At 39.1% G+C, this 16798-nt stretch overlaps 1 protein-coding gene across 1 annotated transcript in view; it reads left to right on the top strand.

Annotated features, from left to right (window-relative positions):
- Nucleotides 1-16798, top strand: part of LOC119420314 (disks large homolog 4) — a gene marked incomplete in the record, with an annotated part of 104071 nt that overhangs the window by 29713 nt on the left and 57560 nt on the right.

Below are 16798 nucleotides of genomic sequence, written 5' to 3'. Positions count from 1 at the left end.
ATTATATATACTTGAAGATCTTGCACCAAAGACAATAAGGTTTACTTACATTCCCTGTTCAATTCCAGTCCAGAAAAAAACGCTTGTCTTGAAAATTACAGTCAAGGTTCAAATCCCTCAGTGAAATGGGGCATCAGCATGCTGCTTGTTTAAAGAGTAGTGAGACTCAGTGTTTGGAGTAAAGCAGGGACAATGTTAACAAATGCTTTGTTGAGGTCAGGACAAATTTAGAGACGCCTGTATTTTGCTGCTTTGCTTTTCTCTGCTTACATTGTATAATTTTGCACCTGACAGAAACGAACGTGGATGTTGCAGCAGCACGTCGGACATTCTCAATAGGTAAAAATCAGCACCATTCAGAAATGCTTCATGTTGTGTCTCTGGTGGAATTACAGGGTAGACGACCCTCCCTGTTTGGCAAACAAGTTAGAAGCAGCTGAACTAAATTGTTCAAATGAGCACGTAGTTAGGAATCATAAACAGCACCTGCAGGATTCTGCAGCTGAGCTTCTAAAACTGTTCGAGTTTGCAGACGTGGACATAAATATCTCATTTCAGCGATGATCTGGTCCATTTGCTGGGAGCAGCCTCTGTTAAAGATTTAATTTTCCCGTGACAAAGATGCAGGTTACATATTTTATACCAGATTTATTTCATAAATGCGTTCACGCAAGCATGGCATGATTTTAAGTTTCCTTACATTTCAGGAAATAAAGACATGGAAATATAAATCTTAAGATAGGTGACTCCCATCATAAAGGATGCAAAGATCCAGCCTAATCTGTTAGTGATCAGATAATGTGTTGTGGATGACTCTCCACTACTACCACGTCTAATTTTAGGCCGTTGACTATAAAACTGACAGAGTTGTAGCCATGTTTGTGCTTGCTAAGACTGAGTAGCAGAGGTGGCCATCTTGAATCAGGTTTACTCCAAATGTTATTTGGTTGTAGGTGTTCACATTTACGTTCTAAGATTTTTAAACAACTTGTCCGACGTTTCATAATAGAGCTAAAGAAAAAGTTAAATATTTATTATAATAAAAATACAATTAATTTAGCTGAAAAGTATAGTTTCCTCAAATGATTGGGGTGGCCCAAGATTAATCTATGGGGGCCAAGGCCACCAATGGTCACCCCCTGGCTCCACTATTGTGATGGACTTGCGAACTGTCCAGGGTGTCCCCCGCCTCTCGCACAGTGACAGCTGGATATGACCCCCGTGACCCGAAAAGGAAGAAGTAGGTAAAGATGATGGATGGATGGATGGATGGATGGATGGATGGATGGATGGATGGATGGATGCATGCATGCATCAGCATACTGCTTGTTAAGCACACAGGTATGCATCATCAGATTAAAATAATTCAATCTTAGCTTTAGTTAGGTACATTTACAGTCACTTCCTCACTGGTCATAAAGAAATGATCAAAAACACAAAATGGTCCAAATCAACATTTACCTTTGGAGCCACATTAAAAGTCACAAATATTCGTCATAAAACATTTTTATTCGTTAATTTTAAGCATCAACTTTGCAATGGCCTCTTTATCCTCGTAGCTTTGCTATATAAGAACTGCATTTAGTCACAATTTAATAACGTTTAAAGACAATTAGGCTCTTTTAATTGTAACACCGCTGGGTTAAATGTCTCTCACTGGTTTGACCGTGTTTGTGAGCAACTGTTGAGGATTAACACCGTGATCCTTTTTCTACAAGTGCAACGTACATGAAAATGCATGCACTCAGCATAAAACACTGTGTGCACGCTTCAGCGAGCAGAGGGGGGGGAAGCACAACGTCTGGGTTTCGCTCGCGGCTGCACCTGAACTGCGAGGCCTCTCATTCTTCCCTTTATTCATTTATTTACTCATTCAGAATAAAAATAGATGTGAATTATTTCCAGATGCAAAGCCTGCGATCCAGCTACTTCACATTAAGGACGCCTCCAGACTTCTTATGTGACATTAGGATGTTCCTATTCCACATTAACATATAGATGTTTGATCTGTTTTACATTATGTAATTGACTATTGCCAGCTCATCAAAGTGTCTCGCAGGAAGCATGTTCCTGTGAACAGAGGCGCTCAGCAGACAAGATGGCCCCCTCCCCCACACACAGAAGAACCCCAGCACACAATCACCATGACTGGAGTTACTGTATGCATGACTCTAATCTGATTATTTAATTGGAGGTTGACGCATCCATGTGGGTCTCTTATCGATGATGAGTCATCCGACAGAGAGGAGAGGCAGCACTTCGTTAAAATAAGACAGAAATAAATTAACATGAGAATATTGAAGAATAATGTTAAAGATTAGCTTAATTTAATATTGTATTTTTGTGTAGAATTAAAAAAAAAATCACTTTAGTGGATAAAATGTCCAACGATAGTTTAGATTTTTTATTTTTATTTTAAGAAAAAAAATAGTTGTCATTCATTCTGCAGGCAAAATGATCCAAATGTTTTTTTTTTATGACAGTCTGAATGTGACAAATCATTTTATTATTATTCTTTTCAAACATATCCAATGTTTTTCAAAGTTACCTCAGTCTGAACAGTTATGTGTAATTTCCTCCGACTTTTACGTCGGTGAGGCGGAGGGATGTGAATCGATCTACGTATCGATGTTAATGATGCCAACCTCCTGCTGTTTGAAGCTTTAAACTGCACGTCTTCAGCTTCAGAACAGAAGTCCAGCTGCTTTGCTTCGTCACCCTGGATGACTGAGACTCTACAGCAACATGAGACCACTGTTAGTGTCGGACCGTATCGCCGCTAACGTGGTGGGATCGATACACGAATGTGTTTTAACCTTCACTACGTTGAAAAACAAAATATGAGCCGAACAAGCCAAAAAGAACACGATCAAATATTAACAATAGATGAAACAATCAAGTCAGATAAAAATGTAATCGGTTCTGATGGAACAGCAACTTCCACATGCTAACATGCGTAGCATCCATATCTGTGGACACAGCGTTCTGCGTGTGATGCCACATCATCCATCACTGGAGTCTAAAGACCTTTGCATTTATATTACATCATAATTAACCTCGCAAAAATAATCTGGTCACCACGCTTTTCAGCAGACAGACTCCTCCATACATGATGTCTTCTAGACCCCCATCCAGGAGTTTGTGGCCATTTGACTCATTTAGTGTGTTAGAAGAGTCGTACAGCTAAATGTTGGGGCACGTTTCTGCACTGACCAACACGCCCACAAACTTCTGATCAATTACACAATGCTTGGTGCATACGCCTGTGAGAAAAAGTTTGGCGCGGGTCTTATGTCGAGAAGGGGCGAGTGACGCTGCTCTGAGAGCAAATGCGATGTTCGTCACGTAACTACGTCAATGAGGACCGAGTTTGCTGCTTCAGATGGAGTATGCACTTAAGGTTAGAGTTTTATAAATTATTCTAATTGCTTATTTTTGTAAAGCTCCAAAGTCTCAATTCCAACTTTGGATAATTGAGATATTTTTTGTAAAACAACTAAATAAAACACAAAATGTAAGGAAATTTCATTTGGTCAAATACCTGTGTGGTCAGCTTGGACGTGCTGTTCGTTCCAGCGCGACCACATTGACTGACTTGTGATGAATGTTAGTTGAAGAACGGGATGTCACCCCACATCAGTCTCAAGCTTGTGAGCAGCATGAGGAGGAGGTGCCAGGTTGTTGTGGCTGAGTATGGTTCTTCCACATGCTACTGGCGGCTGTGGCTGAGTGGTTAGAGCAGTCGTCCTCCGATATGAGAGTTAGGGTTTTGATTCCACCAACATTCACATGCCCAAGTGTCCTTGGGCAAGACACTGAACACCTCATTGCCTCATATGTGTGTCCATTGGTGCATGAATGTGATAAAGCTCTGATTATTTGTATAGATCTAGGTATGAATGGGTAAATGAGGGCACAGATTGTAGTGTAAAGTGCTTTGAGTGTCTTGATAAGATGGAACTATATAAGTACAGTCCATTTACTGAGGCCCCTGTTTGGTAAAGAAAAATAAATTGTTAAATTACCTATGTCTTGTTTCTTCAATCACCTGATCTAAAAAAAACACCAACGCGAGTCAGCAGCAGAATAAGCTGTTTTGTAGAAAAGATTTGGCGAGTTATTTTATGGATCATCCCACATTCTCAACTCTGCTGCTCAACCAACAACTGCATTTTCCTAAAAAAATGTGGCACTGTTTAAAGGAGAAATTAAAAGGCTTTCTAACTTTATAAGATTTATTGCCAAGAAGCATGGTTACACCAAAAAAAAATCATCAAAACACCATTTATTTTACTTTTTTGTTTAAGTTTATAATGACAATACCTAAAATATTATTCCAAGGTTCGTTATTGTCATTCGCATCAGATGTGGTGCATGAGGTGGAACGAAATTGTGTGCACAGGGTCCCAGTTACACTCAAAAATAGCAAAAATATAAAAAATAAGCAGTATATAAGGATCTATACACTAAACCCTAATAATGTAAAATAATACAGTGTATTAAACAGCAGCCTGAATATGAGTCTGTTGTGAGCAGATGGGTATGAATACAGCAGCTTACAGGCAAGAAATCAGCAGCATGGGTAATCAGCAGCACAGTATAGTTAAGTTAAGCTGAATTGAACATTTGTTTATGATGTATTTACAGTTTTGAAGAAAAAAAGAGTATTTTCTTCAGAAATAGTGCCAAGTTGCAGAATGTTTTCTGTCTCTCAGTGAATGAAAATATTTTTTAAGCTTATTGAACAGGTATTTGTAAAAAATAAAATCCAACAAAAAGTGTTTTTTAGTGTTGTTTTGCAGCTCCTTTGCACGTCTTAAAATATAAAGCAAGTGAATGTGATCAGTTTAGGTGTCAATAAAAATAAAATAAAAAACACATGAGGAGCAGAGATCCCTCTGCAGAAAATCCACTCTCCTGTTAGTAATTTCATCTCACTTCAATTCAGTTCAGTTTATTTATAAAGCACCAAGTCACAACAGAAGTCATCTCAGGGCACTGAACAGAAACATTCATAAATATAAAAAAACAAGTTAATAACATTATTTATCTGAGGAGGCTCAGGACAAGCGGCCATCTGCTTCGACCGGCTTTGAAAGGAACAGGAAGGAGGAACAGATACACAATGGCAGGTCGAGATTGAGATAGAAATAATATCAAAAGAAAACTATTAAATTTTAACAATGCATTTGAAAAAACGAAGTCAATTTGTCCTCAGCATCAGATTAAATCAGATTAAAACTGTTTGAAAACAACTAACTCTGACTCTTCTTCACTCAGTAAATACTTCAACACTGAATATACAGTAACTATAGTGCACATTGTAGCCACTTCACAATGATGCATTCAATGACTGAAAAAAAAAAAAACTAATTTCAAGCAGGCCAGGCTTCCAAACCGTTGATTCCAGTCAACAGTTGATAAACGGGCGCATCTTTTATTTGTACTCATTTGTCAAAAAATGTTCTAACATCTATTAAAAATGGGTTTCTCTGTGATTGACAGCCAGTCAACTAAGCAATGTCCTGCAGTGTAGTTTCTGGTTTAACTCAGCCTCGAGTCCCACCAGCATCGATTGCAGCACGGTGCTGACTACATCCGTGTTCGAGTTTAAAGAATGGGCGTGGCTTGTTTCTTTTTAAAATCACATTTCCAGAACACGGAGGCTCTGAAACAAACAAGTTAGACAAGACTGCTTTATTTGACCAGTCTCCTCATTCTTCATCAATCAGTTTTTGCATTTGTGTAATGTTTCATGTGGTTTGAATCATACCTTAAAAAACAAAACAGGTTTAAAGTATTGCGTTTGCTCTAAAATGTTTGCAGGGGAATAATGTCTGTCTCAATCAAAAGGCTGATTTCGGAGTGTCTCCATGAAGTTCCTCTTTGTGGCAGCTGCTCTTTCTGGTTGAAGCCGCTCAGGTTTTCATATGCACCTCCTGATGCCTGCTGCTGTAGGCATCCCGCCCCGTGGCAAACGTAAAACCTGCTGTTTTTGTTGAAGCCGCACGTAGCTAAAGGCTACTAACAGGTGTCAGAGTGCCGTTGTGGGACACCTTGGAGAAAAGCCTGCAGTTATTGTTGGCAGAGGATGGGCGTCTTCTGATGTACATGAAATAAACAGTCGCTCTGCTAGGTGTTGCCTGGCAAGAGTAATTGTGATACTGCAAATGAGATGAAAGCTGTGCTTGAGGTTTAGCACTTGTGAAGACACTTCCCAGTGCAAATAAACTGAGAAGGCAACACTGGCTGGTTTTGACAGATATTTATGGCAAAGAGTAAATTTAGACATTTTTTTTAATAGTTTTCCAAAATATTGCCTTTATTGCTGTACATAAATTTGTTATTTAGCTCACATCTGATTTGTGCACGAGTTAAAGGTAAATTGTGTTTGAGGTTTGAGAGTTTTCAAACTAACATCCAGCAGGTGTTGCGGGCTACATATTTTATGTTCGGGGAGGCGAAATCAACACCGTAGCTCTGCTGATAGAAAAGTTCAATCTGAAGTTTGGACATCGGGTAAAACTGGTGAACGCTTGTTTTACCTAGAGCACCATCTGTGGAAAGACAAAGTAACTTTGAGGAAAGTAAAACAAGCGGTACACCGATGTCCCCCGTCACGGAGGGATTTGAGTAGTGAACGTTTGTAGTTTTGGAGATGAGTGTTTTCTGGACTGAAGTTGGACAGTGAATGAACGTAAACCTTAAGTGAAAGATATTCAAGTGTGTAGGAGTTACACTATGTGGACAAACAGCAGTCTGAAGTAGTGCAAGGTGTTGGATCCTGGAGAAACAAGGGAGCAGTTTTATCCACCAACAGGAGCAATGGTGGAGCCAAGGGGTGGCCAATGGTGGCCTTGGCCCCCATATATTAATCTTCAGCCACCCCAATCATTTAATGATACTATGCTTTTAAGCAAAATAAAAACTAGAAATCTTAGTTTCCTCAAATGATTGGAGCGGTTGGTTTACATATACAGTAGTCTCATTTATCGCAGGGGATCCGGACCCTGAAGCCCCACGATAAATGAAAAACCGTGAAGTAGGGATACAGTAGTCCAAGTCCAAGTACAGTAAACTTTATGTTAAGGCTTTAGAAACCCTTCCCACACTCTTGCAATGTTCTAAACTCTTCAATCTATGTCATTTTAACAACATATGTTACTAAATTTTACTCACTAGCTCTGCAGAACAGCAACAGCTCTGGTTCTGGTCCAACTCTGTTCTATTCCAGCTCGTTTCGTTTCTGCAGAACTATCCTGCGGCGCTGAAGCCACAAATCAGTCCTCTAAACTCTTAAACCTACTAATTTTAACAACAAGCTACATAAGTATAGCTACTAAATTTTACTTACCAGTCTCTGCAGTACAGGAGTGGCTCGGTTCCGGTCCGACCCGATAGATGAAAAAAGTCCCGGTACAGCATGACTGAAGCCCACAGCTTGATGTGAGCGTGCTGCTGCTCCTGGGCTGCCCAGGATTTAATCCACCACCTCTGGCCCAGTCCAGACCAGCACCACGCCACCAGAACCAGGCTGAAGCCCGCAGTCGTCTGTCGTCTGCAGCTCCCAGGATTCGGGTCACACTGATTCTGGATCAGCTGCAGCCCAGCTACTCAGCAGTGAAGATACAACTTGAAGGATGAGTTCAGCTTCAGAATTATTTGTGACTTTCCTGCCAGTCCTGCTTATCTTTACAAAACTTCTGACTTTGCTGCTAAACTTTCCCTCCATTTGCAGCAAGCAGCAGTTGGAAGCAGTATTGACTTCTGGGAAATGAACTGATGGTTTCTGGGTAACGTAGTTCTGTAGACTGGCAAAACAGTGAAGGCTTAATGAAATTAAACTACAAAATGGTGGCACTTATTTTTAGTTGAAAATATTATGTACATGTACTGTACTGCACTGTACTTAAAAAAAAACTGCGATAGAGCGAGTCCGCGACAAACAAACCGCAAAGTAGCGAGGGACTACTGTACTGTATATACGGTGGTGGTCATCTTGGATTTTGATGTGGCAAACCAACTTTTGATGGTGAGCTTTCTTACATCTAGATGCAGCCACGCAGCAATATGAAAGTCAGTACCTGACTTATTTTATGTTTTGCAGCTCACAAGACAGACAGACCAACAGAGCATTTTTCCAATTCCCCTTCTTTGCTCCGTGACGAGGGACAAAAAGGAATGCACATCCATCTCCACCCTGCAGCGCAAAGTTTAAAACAAAGATTTGCCAACGCTCTGAGTATATGACAAGGATTACTCTCAGCTACTACCACGTCAAATTTGAGCTCAATATCTGTCAAAATTGAAGAGTTATGTTAATTATTGTGTTCACTAAAGTTCGCTGAATTGGATCGACTCTTATAAAAGTTAATCAGTAGTCTTATTTACATCCAATGGTTCCTTTCTGCACTCTGGTTTATGAGATATTTTGCTAACGGACAAACAGGATTGACTCCACTAATTAGTGCCAAAGACATGAATAAATATCTGGTGCATTCTGTTAGTGCTCAGATAATGTAACGGGAATTACACCAGTGTTTCGCTCAGTATCCATAAAACTGACGCAGTGATAGCAGTCTTTGTGTTTAGTAAGATGAATTAGCTGTGGAAGCCATCTTGAATCAGGTTGGTTTTAAGACTTTCGGGGAGCATCGCAGAAAACAAATCAGTTGATTAATTAAGCACTTGTAAAACAACAACATGAACATTTCGTAAGCTTGAGTTCTTAGAATTCACCCCACTGATGTACACCTGGATCCTTCCTGTGTCACTTTACACCTCGAGAGCGGATTCTTCAAAATGAGCCGTCTGAGTGGTTAGCTTAGCTCTCATTGCCTTATGTAAGGCAGAGTCATTACAAATATCAGGCTTCGTCCTTGACTCACAAACTGGAACGATGGAAGATGACCTTCGATGTTTGCTCCACATTAACCCGACTTATTTCCCCGTTAAAGGAGCTCATTGTGTATTTCAGCCACAGTCCGCAGCTCTTGTGGTCCGAACAGTAAACATTCTGCTGCAAATGGACGAGGCGTTCCCTTCAGTGACCTTTGGAAGAGATGAACTCATCAAATATAAACTCCTTGCACAATGATTTACTGAAAAAATATAATATGAGAAGAGAGTCCTGATATTATGCTTAGTTAGAATCATATTAATAATATTAGTAATAGTTTATATAAGCTGTTTCAAACTCCCTGGGTGTGATAAAATAACTTAGAAAAAAATAGTTTAGCAGATTTTTATTGCAATAATCCTCATTAAATGTTGTGTTAATGTTTTATATAGCTATGCATTTTTATATTTTTATTATTCTTTCTATGACTGTTGGTGCACTTGATTATTGGTTATTGCAAAATTAATTTAAAAACACTAATCGGTGTAAAGTTATGACGCATTAGCTACAAGAATATGAAGAAGTTATTACTGATTCAGCATTTACACTATTAATTTCCTGTTTATAGTTTCTTTCATACATTCATTTGAACCAAAATATTATATATGATTTGAAACATGCTGTAACCATTGGCAACTTTTATACTGTGGGAATTATTTAGTTTTATTAAACACAATATGTCTTGTAGCGTTTGTGGTCGGGTCGCAGAGGCAAGAACTTCTTAGAGATACACAGAGATCTCCTCAGTTTCTTCTCAAATATTGTTCTCTGAAATCTACTTTAGCATGCTTGTTGTAATTTAGGATTATTGTGTTAATTTTAGCTTAGTTACTGTATGCAAATTTGAGCTTTTAGCTGTGCTTTAGATAATTTTAGCTTTAGCCAAGGTTTGGCTGCATTTAGTTTTCATCAACCATTCAGTAAATATTAGCGTGCACTTACAGTTTTACTAATTTTAGCTTTAGACGCTATTTTCCAACATTTAGCTGTTAGCAACTTTTTAACAAATTTTAGCTTTCATTTATGGTTTTGCTCAGTTTAGCTTTAACTATAATTTTGCTACATTTAGGATTTAGCTACTGTTTAGTAAATGTTAACTTGCATGAATTGTTTTCCTAATTTTAGCTTTAGCTATGGTTTTGCTACATTTACATTTTAGCAATTGTTCAACAAATTTTAGCTTGCATGTACATTTTTGCTAATTTTAGCATTAGCTATGGTTTTGCTACATTTTGCTCTTAGCAAGTGATAGACAAATTATAGCTTGCATTTATGGTGTAGCTCATTTTAGCTTTAGCCATGGTTTTGTTTCATCAAGTTTTTAGCAACTTTTAGCAAATTTTAGCTTGCATTTATCGTTTAGCGAATTTTAGCCTTAGCCATTAATTTGCTAGATTTGGCTTTGTGCAACTGTTCAACAAATTTTAACTTGCATCTACAGTTTTTCTAATTAGACAAACTGTGGTTTTACTACATTTATCTTTTAGCAACTTTTTTGTTATTTTTTTTTAGCTATAGTTTTGCAACTGTTGCCTGTTAGCTACAGTTTTGCACTTTTAGATTTTAGCTGTAGTTCGCTAATTTTAGCTTTACGTTGCCACATTGCTCATTTGAACTTTTGTCTCTGTTTTGTTTATTTACCTTTGTGCTAATATTTGATACATTTAGTTTTAACATTTTATTTTTGTTCATTTTGGTTCTTTCACTTGGTTTAATATTTAGCTTCAGCAGTCATTTAGCACTTAGTATTTTGAACACGTTTTTGCACATTTTTTCTGTAGTTATTAAATTACTGTATTTTTCGGACTATAAGGCGCACCGGACCATTAGGCACAATACCAATGAACGGGTCTGTTTACACACATAAGGCGCACTGGATTATAAGACGCATTAAGCACAACTAAAATATTTTGACAGATTTTTGAGCGCCGTGTAACATAAAATCGGTTCGAGGTCAGTAAGTACAACCAGAATTAATACATAAGGCGCACCATATTATAAGGCTCACTGTTGATTTTTGAGAAAAATTAAAGGATTTTAAGTGCGCCTTATAGTCTGAAAATTACAGTATAACATTTTTGGTGTTTTAGCACCAACAAAATGATTCTTACAGCTGTTAGCGGAGGATCAACTGAGCAATGATGCTGAATTTCCCACAATTTTGTAAAATTTAACTCTTAGATTCCATTTGTTTATTTACCCAGAGAGCTCCTTTTGTTAAATGTTTTATGACATCCTTTTAAAACTAATTAATTAATTTTGTTTCCAGTTTTTTAATGACGCGCTGCACATCTAGATAACCCAGGTTTTTTCGGCTCTTTGAGAATCACTTTGTTGGGGCAAAAATCCTGCTTTGTGCTTTGTGCTCACCAAACTGTTTTAACTTTGGTTATATCTGAAGGAACAAACAGTCTCTTTGTAAATGTAGCTAAAAATACATTCTGGGGCGTTCATTACCTGGTCTGTTGCTGCAGTATGTGTGGACACGGTGATTTGTTCAGGGAGTTAAATGTCTTTTCTCTGCTTCAGTGATTCATAACTCAAATTTAAAACTACAAACAAATGGTTCTTTTAAAAAAACGGTTAAGCAATAGACTGAATGAGTGTAAAAAGTTCTTAATTTCTAAATAAAGACCAGTTAAACATTACAGGACCATCTGGTTCTGTTGAATATGAGACGAGCTTCAGGACTTTATCACATACTGTATATTTTATTAGTCTGTTAAAGATTTTATTTGTTCAGTCTAAAATCAAACATTAACAAAAATAGAAATGTACAATTTTCAACTTAAAATTATCAGCAAAATAAAAAAAATTAAGCCACTTACGCATATAGGAAGACTAAAAAAGTAGTTTATAAAAAATCCTTGTACTGTATATTTCTTTGCCTGTCGTACGCGTGTGTAAAAAGTGTAAAATGGAGGTTTTTCACCAGTTCTGATATCAGCAGCTATGACTCAAGCAGGGACGCTTCAAATGGAATAAATCGCTGCTCTTTTAAAAGTCGTTTAGTCACAACAATCAGAAAGTATTTGATAGTGCGTCAGTGTTGGTGAAAACGTGTGAAATCCTGCAGGGACAAAGTAGAAAAGGACACCTGGTGCTCATTTTGGTTTTCCTGAGAGCCTCCTGCTTCCATTTTAACCAGTTAATCAGCAACTGGTTTCTTGTTAACCAGGTGCTGATGTGAACGAGCCGATGATAAACAGGGACCCATTCTTTTAACGGTTAATACCAATCCATTTCACTGAATCTGTCCATTCTGTTTGTAACTGCACACTTTGCTCCCCTCTCCAGAAGGACACTTTTCCACAGTTCCATGAACTGAATGTCACATCCCCCACCAGTACACCAGAAGGCAGAGTGGCAGAATGGGCATGTTGGGAATGGGGGTGGGGGGAGCAGTGGACACTAAAGAGCTCATGGCTGCTTTGAGCAGTGATTCATGTCATTTACTACAGTGTCTCACCAGGTTTTATTTTGGTGTTTCTTTGTTTTTTAAAGGGATCTCCAACTTGTTGGAACAGCAGATCTTATTTGATTAACATTTACTTCACCTAAAAAACAAAACCGAAAAATTCTGTAGGCTCTGTTTTTTATCCATCCATCATCTTTACCCGCTTCTTTCTTTTTGGGTCATGGGTATCGCTAGTGCCCACATCCAGCTATCATTGTGCAAGAGGCAGGGTACACCCTGGACAGGTCTCCAGTCCATCACAGAGACACATAGAGACAAACGAGACAAACAACCATTCACTCTCTCACTCACACCAGGGACAATTTAGAGTTACCAATCAGCCTAACGCATGTTTTTGGTCTGTGAGATGAAACTGGAGTATCCTGAGAAAACCCACACATGCACGAAAAGAACATGCAAACTCCACGCAGAAAGGTCTCCAGACGGGATTTGAACCACGGACCTTCTCCATGAGAGGCAACATCTCAACCAACTGAGCCACCGTGCCGCCCTCTTTAGTTTTTTTATATAATTTTTTAAATCACTAATATAGTAGTCCCCTACTATTCCTACTGCGAAGTAGGAATAGTAGTACAAGTAGTAAGTAGTATTTTATTTTAGTATATATATATATACATATATGTGTGTGTATAAATGCGTTTTAAACCCTTCCCACACTCTTGCAATATTCTAAATAATGTTTCTAAACTCTAAATGCTCTAAAAGAGCACAGCATATCATGATCTTAGCTCTCTGCCTCCTGCTGCACTCTGCCACCTGCCAGCGCTCTTGGCCACGCCCACTTCTCCGCTGCAGAGTGGAGATCTGACATGCTGCACGAAGAAGCTTCTCCTGCAGCTTGGGAAGTTGCACACAGGTGCTCAATAATTTTGAAAAATGCATTATAAATAAAAATTCCATGCCGATCGTGCGGCTCATCCATCAATCAGCCAAACGTGTGTCATGTCCAATCTTATTTTGAAAAACCGCAATAGAGCGAGTCCACGAAAAACGAATCACAAAGTAGCGAGGGACTCCAGTATATGGATCTTGCCATTTTATTAATGTTGCAAATGATGTAGACGGGTTGCCCCCTCTTCCTGCGTCTCACATAAAGAGGGGTGGGACATAAAGAGGGGCAGGACATGAGGAGGGGCGGGACTTAAAGAGGGGCGGGACACCCAAATGTCTCGCATTTGACAAGAGCTGGCTGGGCTCACCTGTTCATGTCATGTCTGTGTGAGAGGAGGGGTACAGAGGGGTTGTTTTGTGGGCTTTAGTCGGGGTGTTGCCTCTAAAATGAAATTTTCAGCTTTCAGAAACCCTTGGAATTTTTCTGACAACACAAAATATCGCAAAGTTATGGAGATGCAAAGTGGACTTAAAAAATATTTTAGATGAAGCTTAAAGCTGAAAGGTCAGTTAGTGCTCATTATCCACTTTTCAGTAAATATATAATATGCTGATTTTATGATTTTTGTTTAATCCTAGGAAATTAGTAAAATGTACTTCAAAATAGCTGGAAAATACACAGTTTTGAGTAAACGTCTAACTCTGGAATTCACTCACGAATACAACCCATGTGCGTCATCACCCTAGAATGCATTGTGTTGGTAAAATAATGGCAACTTCCTTGGGTCAGAAATGTAATAAACAAATATATTTTAAGTAATTAGGAGTTTTCACGTGTCACAAACTTAAACGTTGACCAACATGAGCAAGTAGTCATGAGATCCCTTCAACACAGATGCTACGCTGCAGTTCAGTGGTCTTCAATTTAAATTCATTGAGTCACTTAAATTATTTTTTCTTGCCAACTTTCAGAATATAAAAATTTGATTCCTCTTTTAACGACAGCCATGCTAGATTTCTTAATTCATCATAGTCTTCTCGGTGGGCTGGTGGAGAAGCAGAGAGAAACCCTGAGCCAGACGTGGGAATTACAGTATTTTTCGGCCTAAAAGTCACGTTTTTTTTACATAACTTGCATGCCCTGCGACTTATACGCTGAAGCGACTTATTTATAGATTATTTCCCATATTTATAAACCAATTTTTGGGTGAGATATTACCGTTCATTCTGACATTGAAACTATTAAACACTACCATTTTCAGCCATTTTTCTCCTTCCTGATTTCCTCCCTCTGCGCGCTCCTGGAGCACCGAGGCAGCGAATACTTTGAAAATGCAGCTGATTTGACCGTCAAAGTGCATTTAATAAGTAAAAATTCAACTGAGACACCTTTACTATAAAGTCGAACAAACAAATAATGGTTTTTAGGTGGTTATCTTGTTAAACTTCAAATAAAGCGAGTCGTCCCTCTGCACGCTCTTGCTTCCGCGTATCGGCTTTTGAAAATACAGACAATTTGACCATTAAAGTGCATTTATTAAGCAAAAGTTATACTGAGACACACCTTTGCTATAATTTTGAGCAAACAAATAATTGTTTTTAAGTGTTAAGCTTGTGAAATTCTTGTTGAAGTCCTCCCGTGCACGCTCCTGCGGCCGCCATTTGGCAGCCAAAACGATTTTTGGCACACCGGCCCACATTTCCAGGTTGTCAACGGTGACGCATAATAGATGTGACTTATACGGCAAAGCGACATATTTATGTATTTTCCACTTTATTCAACATATTAGGACTGATGCAACTTATATGGCGGTGCGACTTGTACAAAATACGGTGCTGTAAATGCGAGAAAAGCTGCACTCCCTGAAATTAATTACTTTAAATGTCTAATATGAGTTTCCATAAATGCTACAGAAGCTGCCATGCTGTAACCTGTAGAAAAGCTGTTGTGTAAAATGAGTTACCGTAAATGTGAGGAAAAAGCAGCACCACCTAAGAGACGTGAGAAAACTACACTGTCTGAAATAAATGTCCATAAAATGTTAATGAAAATTAAACAGCACGAGTAGTTTGGTTTGTTCTGTGTTAACATTAAACAGCAGGAACTGATTGTGTGGGGCTTCTTAAAGACAAAAAATGATCATTTCCTCCTCGTTATCCTTTAGGAACAGCAATTATTCATCTGCGCTCGTTCTGCTTTCTGTTTCCCTTTTATTGATGCTTTACTTCACCAATGTGCTCATCCACCCCCTCCCCCAGCTTTCTCCTCTGTCTTTATCTGTTTCGCTCCGTCTTTTTTTTGCTGTCTGGGTGTAATGCAATCCAGAACCGATGCTGCCAGCCCCAAATGTGGGCACTGCAATCTTTGCTCTGCTCCGGTTGCTATGGCAGCCTGTGTGAGACAGGGGTGGGCTTGGTAATGCCAACCCCCCACCCAAAAAAAAAAAAAAAAGATCAACAAAAGAGAGGGGGGTAAAGGAGGAGCCACCAGTTAAAATTTGAAGGATTCATCCAAATGTCTGAGTTGTGAAAATGGGTTGCCTCACATCTGCAGTGCAGCACAGCAGTGCACGGCGAGGATGGGAGGCGTTGAGGGGAGGAGGGGGTGCAGATTTGTAGAAAGCACACGCTGTAAGACACAGGATTGTGTGTGGGGGTGTGCAGATCTCCACTGTGAAGCTGCCCACCTTCTCCTGTGTTTGTGATGGAAAATGCTGTGTGCAGATTTTGTGTCATCACGCCTAGAATGACGCCTGCCGTGTGTGGCTCAAACAGTGGGCTGCTGGCGCTTCGCCCAGGTGTGGGGGGGGACTGGCAGGGGAGTGAGGCTACTAGGAAGAAGCAGCATGATCTGCTCCATCAGAACCACTACAAATCGCATTTCTAAATGCTCCATGTGGCTGTGGGGGATGAGAACTTTACAATGCAAAATGACAACGTTTGAGGGGCCTTTGTTTCCATGACGTCTCGGCTTTTTCACTTGTAGGCGTCACTCGTTATGTGAAGTACAGGATGTACTTATGGAGCAGGGTAAAGTCCAGCACCCACCATATTTTTCATATTGCATATCCAGCGAAATATGATAGAGACATAAATAAAGACCTGTGTTCTTTGGTTAGTTGAAACCTTGAAAAGTAGCCCAAACTGGGTTTAAAGTATGCACAATATTGGATTTTTGGTCGATATACAATATGCGGATATGTTAAAAGATATTTGACCGATAACCAATACCAATATTTTATATACTTTCCTTTGTCAGAACATATTTCTCTTATTTAAGCTTATTTGCTACAAAAATTGTGCAACAGCTGTAAGAGCTGGTGACATATATTCAGTAACGGCTACATTCATAGCACTTTAACTTATATTAAATGAAAAGTGTTAAATATTATTTATTAGCATTAGTCACCTGCGATGTTGTCTCACTTGTGGAGGCTTGTTCCAGGTTCCTATAGCTGCAGTGTGGGATCCTCTGCACTCTTGTGCACGAAGGACAGACTTTTTAAGTTCAAAGTTTTTGTCTAGCCATTGTTCCGTAAGACTAATCATGCTAACGGGGCTAACACTTGACGTCCAGATGTCTGTGGTAC

The sequence above is a fragment of the Nematolebias whitei genome, chromosome 14, assembly GCF_014905685.2.
Source record: "Nematolebias whitei isolate Nwh7 chromosome 14, NemWhi1, whole genome shotgun sequence".
In the NCBI taxonomy this organism is placed as follows: Eukaryota; Metazoa; Chordata; class Actinopteri; order Cyprinodontiformes; family Rivulidae; genus Nematolebias; species Nematolebias whitei.
Note: the sequence above shows the minus strand (reverse complement) of the source record. Positions and strands in the feature narration are given on the sequence as shown.